The 13034-nt window shown below is 35.7% G+C and overlaps 1 protein-coding gene and 2 non-coding genes across 9 annotated transcripts in view; 2 read left to right on the top strand and 1 right to left on the bottom strand.

Annotated features, from left to right (window-relative positions):
- The window catches only part of LOC120417143 (protein winged eye), a 370323-nt gene that overhangs the window by 314519 nt on the left and 42770 nt on the right, over positions 1-13034 (bottom strand). The gene's annotated exons all lie outside the window — the stretch shown is intronic.
- Positions 9278-9350, top strand: Trnaf-gaa (transfer RNA phenylalanine (anticodon GAA)). Its single transcript has one exon. It is a non-coding gene; the product is annotated as a tRNA-Phe (tRNA).
- On the top strand, positions 10021-10093 carry Trnaf-gaa (transfer RNA phenylalanine (anticodon GAA)). Its single transcript has one exon. It is a non-coding gene; the product is annotated as a tRNA-Phe (tRNA).

Raw genomic sequence — 13034 nt, forward strand, 5'->3', positions numbered from 1 at the left:
GGCGCCAAAATGGGGTTACTTGCCAAAAATCGTATTCCTTTCTGCTGGATTGAAGAACAAAATCGCTTATTTCTCATGATTCCTTGCATCAATCTTAATGAAACTAGTTGCAAAAGACGAGAAAAATGTTTTGCTTTAAAATAATGAACATCATTTTTTGGGCGCGCAAAAATTTGTGAATTTTTTCTTTAAAAAACATGTTTTGGAACACGAAAAAAATAGTTTCCCCGTATATATCAATGAAATAAACATTTATATAGTTGATAACAGATGTGTTAACGTTTATTCAACAATTTTTATTGATTTTTGACAGACTTTCTTGCCAAATAGTCCAAATTACTATCTTTTTCTAAATTTCCAGTTTTCTCATAGAAAAATCAAACAAATATTGGAAAGTTATACACCAAATTGTTGTAAATAATTTTTCTCATCCGAATCCGGCATAAGTTCAATAAAAATGATGATTTTGAAGGTTAAGGTTTTTTCGAAAAATCATAGGTTTACGCTATTTGTTCATAAGTGGCGGCATGTGTCTTTTAGCTTTGCTGCAAATTCTCTATGGAATGGAATCGTATTTTTGATTAAATTTTCATCAATAAGCGTGGTCGGGGCAAAATGCACCGCTTTAATATTCCTTTGTAAAACAGCGGTGTCATCTAGTGGTGACTAGTTAAAACTACTTTTAGCCGATTCATTTTGCCTCGTTGTTGTTGTGCATTTCGCCCCAATGTTGTGGTGCATTTTGCCCCGCATGGTTGTTTGAATTGAATTTGAAATATTTTTTTAGAAATGTGTTATTTTTGAACAACTTAGAGGGTTGTAAAGACTTTTTTCACATGGATGACGTAGAATAATAATTAATTTTAAACATTTAACAAAAATCTTTCACAGAAATGCTACTCTTGTTGAGAAATTTCAGTGTTTCTTTAGGAGGTGCATAATACCCCCTCTCCCTCTACATCATTTGAAACAAGTTAATTCGAAAAAATAAAGATGATTCTAATTATTTAAAAAAGACCGTGTCCGTAGACGAAGAAGAGTATTTTTATCGATGTTTAATTTCGTCACATTACCATCAATCGCCGCCGGGGACCATCGTGGGCATTTTTAGAGGGAGATGTACCTATTTTTGGGCCTATTTATCTATTTTAGGCCTATCGATTAGATTAACTAAAAGTTTCCATGAAATGTTTCAAATATTAACGCATAACCAGAAGTTCAATTTAACATGGTCCTTACAATACCTCCCACGGATTTTAAATAAATTCTAAAATTTCAAGATCCCAAACTTCCATCCAACTGGTGGCTGATGGAGATTTAAAGCGAACAAATCCCCAAAATCCACCAAGGGAATATTTTCATTTTCACAGAGCGCCTTCTCATCAACTCTTTACAGCCAGGCACTATTGGAAACTCGTCGATATTCTGTGAAGCATTGAAATGCCCTCCCCATTTGGGCAAACATCACGATGGTTGGTGCGGGTTTGCACAGGGATTATGCTCTTCTTTTCTTTCAGTCAGTTGACGTGATGTTTTCCTTTTTCAAGCAGTGATTTTTTTGTAACCCTCTTGAAGTTTGTTAGAAATTACGCGATTCAGCATTCAAAGTTTATATAAGTTCACCTATAAAAGCTAACATTCTATATTTAAAAAAATCGGTCTACAGGCAAATAAATTAAAGAATTTTTGGCATAGCACACAATTTTCCAAAATGAAAAAATGTTTGGATCCACCTGATTTCCACCGTGTTCAAACTGCTACTTGAGATTTTCCAATCCGGTCATTCAGGTCTAGCGCTCATCCCGCGGCCTTTTCCCGCCCAACACGAGCTCTAAACCGTAAAAAAAAGAAAACCCCAACCTTTTCACCGGATGCAACCCAACATGATGTACTTATACGGTCAAGAGCTCCCCCAGCATATGTTACTCTCCTCCCCCCAGAAACACGGTCCACGTGACGTGCAACGTGTTTTCCCGGTCCCGGCTATGTCCTCGTTACGAAGGGTGCCGTTGATTATGATGAAAAATTATCCTAATTATACAGATTTACTCACCCGGACCCGGGCAAGCGACTTTCTGCAGGTTGAGAAGTGGTTGTTGGGTCCATTTTTTCCACCCGGTGCCACACACTCTCCCGGTTGCGATGACGACACGGCGGCGACCTATCTGGGAACGGTACAGTCAGTTTCCATGATGACCGTGTCCATGGGCGAAGAAGAGCGTTGTTTATCGATGTTTAATTTCGTAACATTACCATCAATCGCAACCGGGGACCATCAGGGGCATTTTGAGGGGGAGATGTACCTATTATTGGGTCTATGTATCTATTTTGGGCCTATCGATTAGATTGACTAAAAGTATTCATGAATAGTCCAAAAAAGGGTACCTCCTCTCTACCAAACTTTCGGAAGCTGCAGAATTTCGGCCAACCTATGGCCAATCACAATAAATGTTCCATTTCCATTCCGATCGATTCTGGGTTGCGCTTTTTCCCACTGAAGCTGGACAGAGAAAAAGAGGATGGGAGGGGGGTCAGGGATCCTGCAGCTGATGAGATTGGAACCGTTCCCCGTCTCCGCCGTTCTGCGCCAACTGTATCATATTGATGAGATTGGTCATTGCAAATAGGACTCGGAGTGGTCGCGCCGACGATCCTTTCGTTGATGTACATTTTGATGGCCAACTGCTGCTGTGTCCATTGGGAAGTGTCCATAACATTGCTGAGACGCGCAATGCAGGGGACGACGGGCGGTTTTATTTATCGATTAGGAAGTGTTTACAATTAAGTTTAATGGAAGGTGATTATTGTGTCGCGCAGATCTTTGATTTCTTCGCGCTAATGACAGCTGTCGTTAGAGATGGAGCACAGCTTGTTTCTCGAAATTCGATGCAATATTTGTCTGACTTTCAGTATCCTATATAAAATAATCTATTTTAATTTTTGAAAACAAACCTGACTTGAACGTAATGAGTGTTAAAAAAAATGCGAAAAATCAACCAGTCTTAGAAAGATAAGTTTCCAAAAAATACTATAACGGTATAATGAAATTTGGCATTAAAATTCAGATTTTGTTAAATGCTCAAAAACACTTTTTTTACAATAAGTCAGACATCTGCAAACATAGCCGTTTTTAGGTCGTTTTTTGTCAATTTACGAATTATTCACTTAAAAAATGTTTGAGATTGACATCTGCACGACCTTTTAAAGGAATCTGGTACATTTTGCCGAAAGTTGTTTCGCCGAATAAACATTCCGTCGAAAGTTTTATATTGTCATGGGAAAAGGTTTGTATTTATTTCTGAAAGGAAAACCTACAAAATCGATTCTTTTTTTGGTTCATTTTTGCTAAATTTCCAAACATCAAAAGTTGGCAAAAGTTTTTTGTTTTTGAAAAACCTTTTTTTAATTATATTAAATGGAATGCAAAACCCCACCACCAAAGAATTTGGTTTTCACATCCAAATAGTTCAAAAAACTTTCCTTAATAGAAAAAATGCAAAAACTCAACAGTTTTCAACAAATCTCAATTGCTTTTAAATTATCTGCTAAACAATCTGTTAAAGTCTGTTCAATCTATTACGTAATTAATTAAAAATCTTAAAACTATTTTTTTAAATGATCATAAGCTTCGATTACAATAAACTGATCATGTTTAAAACACACAAAAGCTCACGGAAATATAGGAAAATATCTTTGAAATTAAAAAGAAATCTCAATTCACTAAAATAGTAGTTTATGCAACAAGTTGCAAAAATAGGATTTTTTCAGCACGAGTCGTACATTTATCCAACGAGGTTCACCGAGTTGGATAAATACGAAGAGTGCTGAAAAAATCAAGTTTTGCAACGAGTTCCATACAACATTTTTTTGCAATTCCGGAAAACACCCATTGAGTGAAATTTTAAGTCAAATTTTCATGTATTTTGTCAATAAATCGTTAAAATCAAAAAAATGTTGAAAAGTGTTACTTTTTGATACAAGTGCTGAAAAGTTCAACTTTTCAGCACCCATTTCAGTGCTGAAAAGTGTTACTTTTCAGCACTCGTTTCGAAAAGTAACACTGTTCAACATTTTTTTGATTTAAGCGATTTATTGACAAAATACAAGAAAGTTTGACTTAAAATTTCACTCAATGGGTGTTTTTCGGAATTGCAAAAAATGTTGTTAGAATTCGTTGCAAAACTTGATGTTTTCAGCACTCGTCGTATTTATCCAACTCGGTGAACCTCGTTGGATAAATGTACGACTCGTGCTGAAAATCCTCTTTTTGCAACTTGTTGCATAAACTACTATTTTAGCAATATTTTTCGCCTCCAAAGCAAGATTTGATATAATTTTACAATTCATCAAAATTCTTAAAATTAAATCTAAAACGTTACTTAATCCACCCTTAGGTGGTTGGCGCCTTCCTCACATTTAAAGGGTGCTATCCAAAATGCAAAAAGTGCGTTAATAACACTTAAGTGCTTATAACTTTTGATAGGGTTGTCAGATTGTCAATGTTTTGGACGCGTTGGAAAGGTCTTTTGAATACCTATCCAACGATAGGTCGCATGAGAGATCCGGACAATGTTTTCATCAACATATCTGAGATCCGGCCTCCAAAAAGCGTATAAATAACACTTAAGTGCTTATAACTTTTGATAGATTTTTCAGATCTTCAATGTCTTCAACGCGTTAGAAAGGTCTTTTAAATACCTTTCTGAAAATGTATAGCATGACGGGTTTTCTAACAAAAACCACCCTTTTTACAATCTTCCGGACTTTTGTTAAAATCGTTTTTTTAGCATAATTTTGAAGTATTTAACTAAACTGCATAATTTTTAATAGCGACTTATGGGACCCCAAGACGAATCGAATGACGCCAAAACGGATAAAATCGGTTAAGCCAATGTCGAGATAACCGAGTGACAATTTTTTGATCAACATCCCACCACACACACAGACATTTGCTCAGAATTTGATTTTGAGTCGATAGGTATACATGAAGGTGGGTCTAGGAGGTCTAATTGAGAAGTTCATTTTTCGAGTGATTTTATAGCCTTTCCTCAGTAACGTGAGAAAGGCAAAAAGATGAAAAGCTGTTGATGCTTCAGAAACATAAATGAATAAATTAGTATTTTAAAAGCGTTTCAATCTGTAGCTCTGCTAGTTTGCCGTGGAGTTTTAGACAATCAATTTTAGGGTGCTCGCCGTTTCAGAAAAAATCATATTCAACTGGTAAAATAACAACTTTTCCATAACCGTTAACTAGGAAGATATTGATTTTTGAAAAATTGTTTAAAGCAAACTTAGGCTTCTGTAATTTAAAATTTCTGTAGTTTTTTTCTTATTCAAAAATTGTTTTGAAAAAAAAAGTTACAGCTAAGAAATTCAATTTTAAATCCTAGAAAGACTTTGATGGCAATGTGTATTGCAAATTTCACATCAAATGAAATTAAAAATGTCAAGCCTTATTGAAAACAGGTGCAGTGTTGATGCCACAAGTATAACCAGGGTGATGAACAGAGCGAATGCGTAACGTGATTTTCGAATGATCCCTTTTTGTTTACATCTACAAAGTAGGAAGCATGACTTGTTTGTGTTTCATTTTGGCTAGTTTTTGATATTTTTGTTGGAAAATTGTGTGTGTTTTCAAGTTTGGAACGGTTATAAGAGGTTTTTCTGTTTTACGAATGACGAAGAACTGCGCCGAGAGTGTCAATCTGCGATGTTCCAGATAAATTTCCTGGCAGATTTTGGAATTCTACAGCATTTCCTTGTCCAGCGAAAAAACATCGCTAATTTTAGCGAAGCTGATCAAACAAAAAGAGAAGATTTTCACTAAACCAGTAGGTTTTCAAACGAAATCAAATTAAGATCAAGACAGCTTCTGGATCAACAACTTCAATCCATAATTATAAAAAAAATACGGTCTCGCCTTCAACTTTTTTAAGATTTCTGAAAATTCAACTCCAGGTCCTCAAAAGCCACAAATTATTCATTCTTGAAAAAAAAAATATTTTTTAATTATCGATTACAATACTCTCTACTTTTGGTGAACGGTAAATTGTTTCCATTTTGACAGTTCAAAATTGAGGCCGTTTTGCGAACCACTATTCAGCACCCAGAGTATAAACAGCATGACTAAGATTCTTAGATACTCGTCTCGCCCCACGAAATTTTGGTTTGCTATCCCGTATCTTCGTCAACAATAAGTAAAAATCATTACAAGATGTCTTAAACTATGCATGGTTCAACATTAAAATTATTTTAAAAGCTGAAAAGTGTTCCATGATGTTCAAAATTGATAAATACTGATAGTGAAATGTATTCAGAATACTTTACAAGTTTGCTCAATTAATTTGAAATATTTCTTTTACACCTCTAATATTCTGAAAAAAAAAATTAAGGCAGAGTATACAAATACTTTGAATAAAATTTGCTTATAAGTTTTCATTGAAATTAAAACAAAAAAAAAAATAAGGGGTACAGTCCAGATTCGAAGGTCTCGAAAAAAACAATTCGCTGTCATATTTTTGATTGTCGAGCTTTAGTATGACCCCTAAACTACGCTAAAGTTATTTAGAATTTGTTAATCCAAGATTGCGGCCAACTTGGTGGTGAAGAAATAATGAAAAAAAATATATACAATCCAGACTCGATTATCCGAAGTCCTAGGCGCAATTTCACTTGGGATAATCGAATCACAAAAAAATGTTTTGTTTTCGTTGTCCTATTATTGATTGTTACCCCTAAACTGCTTTAAAGTGATTTAGAATTTTTAAATCCAAGATGGTGGCCAAAATGGAGGTGATGAAATATTGAAAATACCTTGGAAAAAACGCATTTTTCAATTTAATAGGCAACCTACCAGTCAAATTTGACTGAAATGGGGTCGCAGTACTCAATTTTGATGTTTATAAAAAAATCAACACAATATTTTATGTTCATGATTCAATTGTTCGAAGTCCCATACAAACCTTCGGATAATTGAACTTCGGATAATCCAAACTTCGGATAATCGAGTCGAGGCTTCGGATAATCGAGTCTGATCTGTATTAGGCAATCGATCATTCATATTTAACTAAAATGGGGACGAAGAACTCAAATTTGATGTTATGGAACAAGAAAATTTAAATATGGGTAATTCTCCGCCAACTCACACAGCAGTTGCCCCGACCCCTCTTCGATTTGTGTGAAACTTTGTCCTAAGGGGTAACTTTTGTCCCTGATCACGAATCCGAGGTCCGTTTTTTGATATCTCGTGACGGAGGGGCGGTACGACCCCTTCCATTTTTGAACATGTGAAAAAAGAGGTGTTTTTCAATAATTTGCAGCCTGAAACGGTGATGAGATAGAAATTTGGTGTCAAAGGGACTTTTATGTAAAATTAGACGCCCGATTTGATGGCGTACTCAGAATTCCGAAAAAACGTATTTTTCATCGAAAAAAACACTAAAAAAGTTTTAAAAATTCTCCCATTTTCCGTTACTCGACTGTAAAAAATTTTGGAACATGTCATTTTATGGGAAATTTAATGTACTTTTCGAATCTACATTGTCCCAGAAGGGTCATTTTTTCATTTAGAACAAAATTTTTCATTTTAAAATTTCGTGTTTTTTCTAACTTTGCAGGGTTATTTTTTAGAGTGTAACAATGTTCTACAAAGTTGTAGAGCAGACAATTACAAAAATTTTGATATATAGACATAAGGGGTTTGCTTATAAACATCACGAGTTATCGCGATTTTACGAAAAAAAGTTTTGAAAAAGTTGGTCGTCATCGATCATGGCCATTCATGATCACCCGCGACAGACACGGACGATGAAACAAAGAGAAACGCAAAAAGTTACTTTTTCAAAACTTTTTTTTCGTAAAATCGCGATAACTCGTGATGTTTATAAGCAAACCCCTTATGTCTATATATCAAAATTTTTGTAATTGTCTGCTCTACAACTTTGTAGAACACTGTTACACTCTAAAAAATAACCCTGCAAAGTTAGAAAAAACACGAAATTTTAAAATGAAAAATTTTGTTCTAAATGAAAAAATGACCCTTCTGGGACAATGTAGATTCGAAAAGTACATTAAATTTCCCATAAAATGACATGTTCCAAAATTTTTTACAGTCGAGTAACGGAAAATGGGAGAATTTTTAAAACTTTTTTAGTGTTTTTTTCGATGAAAAATACGTTTTTTCGGAATTCTGAGTACGCCATCAAATCGGGCGTCTAATTTTACATAAAAGTCCCTTTGACACCAAATTTCTATCTCATCACCGTTTCAGGCTGCAAATTATTGAAAAACACCTCTTTTTTCACATGTTCAAAAATGGAAGGGGTCGTACCGCCCCTCCGTCACGAGATATCAAAAAACGGACCTCGGATTCGTGATCAGGGACAAAAGTTACCCCTTAGGACAAAGTTTCACGCAAATCGAAGAGGGGTCGGGGCAACTTTTCCCGATTTCGTGTGAGTTGGTAGAGAATTACCCATATACGAAAAAAATGTTTTTTTGTTCGTGATTCTAGACTGTATTGATTAACCATCTACTGCCCAATTTTTTATCGATTTTTTTTCTTGTGTTTAACGGTAATTTTGAGTATGCTCTGCAACTACCTTGATTGATGTTTGCATGTATAATTTTAAATTGCATTTATCTTAATTTGTTTAGCTTTGTTTTTGGTAGTATTTTGCCTATTCTGCTAGCCTATCATAATATTTTGCCTTTCTATTTTTTCATAGTTTAAATCACCTTTAATTTTTTTGTGTCATATTTTCTCCTCTACAAGGACACCATAAGCATTTAAATTGTTAAAAAAATGCGTAGAGGCAAAGTCTGAGACACAAAATAACTGCTTTACTTAAAATAAAGGAAATGTTGGTAAAAACACAGCCAAAGTTGACCCCTAAAAAATTATATTTAGAAAAAAAAACATTGGCAAAGTCACATAAAACAAGTTAAACTTCCAACCCCGAAATTCTCTAAAATTTAAAGAGTTCTAGACAAATTGATTTTTGGCGATTTTTTCGACCGAAGCCCGTCTAGATACGTCTAGGTACAAGTTGTGCTCTAACGAGTTCGCTCGAAACTGTTCAAACTCATACGCAAAGATCAGGTAGCCCCAAAGCTTACAGAAATCAGTGTGATATTTCCATAACCCAGCTCAAAGGTCTTCATCGTTCCACTTTACTACCCATTATCGTACTCTCTTTATCAGCTTTGCCTAGTCTGGACAAACTTTCTCCAAACGTAACACGATCGCTCGCATTCAGCTGCCTTCCACTTCCAACCAGCCGAAATAGCTCAGTTGGGAGAGCGTTAGACTGAAGATCTAAATGTCCCCGGTTCAATCCCGGGTTTCGGCACACGGGAAAAATCCATTTTTTTACTACTAGCTATTCAACAACAATATGTGAAAAGAGAAAAATGGCGCAATTTTGTGACGTTGTTCGTGACAATGGTCATTAAGGGACCGTATTGTTCCACGCTGTGGATTATGTGGCAAGGGTTACGAATTTATCGCATGGTGGTACAAATTTACGAGTTTGATTAAGCACTTCCATCGCTGCTGCTGCCGGTTACCATTTCTGGCGGTTGAGTGCCGTGAAAATAAGAAATTTATTCCCGAAAGGGTTGTTTGCGCTACAAGCCATGTGAGCGACACTCACATAAACACACATACACTGGGGTATGGATTTCAGCAGAAGCACACGGTGGAAAGAGACGTACAATTCTGTCAGGGAGGTGTGGCCAAAGCGAATTTTTCATTTCAAAATTAATGGCTTTGGTACGTGCAGAAATTGAGACAAAAGGTGCTCATTTTTTACACCCTTTTAATGCCGGTATTTTCTTTTCTTTTGTTCCGCGAGGGGAAAGTTGGGCGGTAGTAATCTGACGGAAGCAAGTGCGGATTGGCTGGTCATAAATTTTGCCGATGATGAAAAGGGAAGACTTTTGAAAAATATTTAGATGATGTTTTATTGTTAGAAACGGAAAAAATCTCAGCGTAATAATAATTTACTTCAATTTTCATCAGCCGAAATAGCTCAGTTGGGAGAGCGTTAGACTGAAGATCTAAATGTCCCCGGTTCAATCCCGGGTTTCGGCAATGAGTGAGCTTTTTTGATAAAATAACTAGTTACCGTTGATTAGTAAACTATTTCCTAAAAGCAATCGAACTAATTATTTTTAAACATTATGCTACATACAACATTTGAGCAATTCTCTGAAATATCGGTCATTCGTTTTTTTTTTTGTATTTTTAATCAGGCTGCAACTGTTTTGGTACCTTTGGTAAGCCTAAAGAAGTCATTTTGCATGATTAGTTTGTCCAATTAATTTTCCATATAAATTTGGCAGCTGTCCATACAAAAATGATGTATGAAAATTCAAAAATCTGTATCTTATGTAGATTATTTTTTGATCGATTTGGTGTCTTCGGCAAAGTTGTAGGTATGTATAAGGACTACACTGAAAAAAAATTAAACGGTAAAAAATTTGGTGAATTTTAATTTCACTTTTTGTTATTAATACTTGAAATGCAAAAAAAAAACACTATTTTTATTAATTTTTTTATTATCTGATAAGTTTTGAGAGACATCAAATGTCAACTTTTCAGAAATTTCCAGAATGTGCCAAAAATCTTAGATTGAGTTCTAAAATTGATATAAAAAAAATCGAGTGTGTGTGATTTTTGATTGCAAATTCGATTTTACATCGAAAAATAAAGTAGAAATTTTTGCGACCAATGTTTCGATTTTTTTTAATCAGTATTTGTTCAAAAATTCATAACCTGGTCAAAGATTTTTTGAACATTCTGAAAATTTCTGATAAGTTGGCATTCGATGTCCCCGTCCCCTAAAACTTATCTCAAAATATAAAAAAAATAAAAATAGTGTTTTTTTTTTGCAAATCAAGTTGTAGTGACAAAAGTGAAATTAAAAATCATCAATTTTTTTCACCGTGTTTCATTTGTTTCAGTGTAGTCCTTATCCATACCTACAACTTTGCCGAAGACACCAAATCGATCAAAAATTCCTTCAAAAGATACAGATTTTTGAATTTCAATAAATCATTTTTGTATGAACAGCTGCCAAATTTCTATGGAAAATTAAATGGACAAACTAATGATGCAAAATGGCTTATTTGGGCATAGCAATGTAATCTCTTTTTGAGTATGCTCTGTTTTTCTCTTATTTCCAGTAATTCTACAAAATTTAAAAAAGAATCATCTCTGGTTTCTTCTCAACTGCTGACAAATTTGATATATAAACTCTCAGATGTCATCAAGAAAGCATTAGTACTATTTTGAGTCCAAAAAATACCCACAGCATCGTTCATATTTCACGCAGCATAATATGACAAACATCTCGATAGAATGCTGATTTACTGCGACAGACATGCGGTACTGATCCATCGCAATAAAATTTACCACACTTTAGGGGACAGCGTAAAAGTGACACCGGGGAATGCCTCCAATTATTTATGGTTCGACGCTCTCGTTAAAGTCAAAAAATTTCCCCATTCAATTTTTCCTTGTTTATTTTACCATAAACACAGAACACAGAGCCGAGGTGAATGACTCACTCGAAAGTGAGGAAAAACTGAAGAAAATATGCTTTTGGTTGCTGTGGGTGGTGGAGGGGGGCATTTTCCTTCGAGCAACAAGTTTTTCCATCCCCACAGTTCTGTTTGTGTTCTTTTGATGCATTCTCGTGACTTTCTTATTGAAACTTCTTTGGTGTTTGAAGCATCAAAGCGATGGATGACGGTGCCGAATTTTCCTTTCTTGTTTTCTAATATTTTGGTAGGATGAACTGTCCCAGCATGGACCTCACAACTTTAGCGATATCGTAGCTTGAGCAACATAAATCAAAGTAGATCAAATTTGACTGTGCCTACCCTAGATCCTTAGCTCCATTTGCGGCAGTGGGGAAAACCTCAGCACATCACACGGACCAATTTCTCCATCAATTTTCAATTACCCTCAGACATCACTTTCAATTTGGATTACTGCGGAAGCCTCGGAAAACCGCCCTCGATTGACACACAACACGACAAGGTACAGAGAGAGAAAAAAAAATAAGAAAATCTGGAACCATTCTGGGAGGGCCCTCCAACTCCGTGACCATCAATCACAGACAAATAGACGAATTTAAATGTTTTTTGATCAACATTACACTAGAGCTACATCAAATTGAGAAAAGTCAAAACAGCGCCACCATTTCGTTGATGGTCGTATCCATAACTAATCTAAATTTGAAATGACTGCTAATACTTAAAACTCGATTTGAAAAAGAGTCTATCGTCTGCTTATTGTGCGTCTCAACTTCAAGAAGTCCCACTTCCTCTGGGAAAACAAACCCAACTGCACGTTCAGCTTTCACGCAAGACCAACTTTGGCTGTTTTTCCCGTCGAGTTGGCGGGAATTTAATTTAAATGTCACACACTCTCTCCGCGCGCGATGGTCAAAAAATCGCCGCGGCAAAATACGCAGAGCACTACGCCCCCGGGGTCTCCGACGGAATGGCTTGGGTGGAGTTGCTTCTGACAGTTGACGGGAAGTGGCAGCCGTCGACGTGGTGGGAATTGGAGAGGTGCAAAGGAGAAGGAGGAGTTGCTCATGGGAGTTTTAGCGTTTGATGAATCTTTTTTCGACGACGTGGACGGAACTCCCGGAGGATCTGGAGATGTTTGGTTGGGCGTGAAGTGTAGAAAATGGACAGAAGCATTGAAAAAACACAACTTTTTCCTTAACTAATTGAATGAGTATCGTTTTATGTACTTTCAAAATGATAAAGTCTTGCAATCTTTTCACAAAATATCAGATTTGTCAGGCATGGATCAACATTTTCTAGCCAAGATTCTTACGAATCAACTATTCACTTATAAGCAAGGATGGATAAATCTAGCTCTTATCTTGTTAGTGAGAGACTTGAATGCAATATCAAAACTCAATAGAGTCAAGAACTAGTAAAACCAGATCAACGGCATTTAATACACGTATATGCATTTCATTTGTTGTTAAAAACGTTCAAATTTTCTCAGT

Source organism: Culex pipiens, chromosome 3 (genome assembly GCF_016801865.2).
Source record: "Culex pipiens pallens isolate TS chromosome 3, TS_CPP_V2, whole genome shotgun sequence".
In the NCBI taxonomy this organism is placed as follows: Eukaryota; Metazoa; Arthropoda; class Insecta; order Diptera; family Culicidae; genus Culex; species Culex pipiens.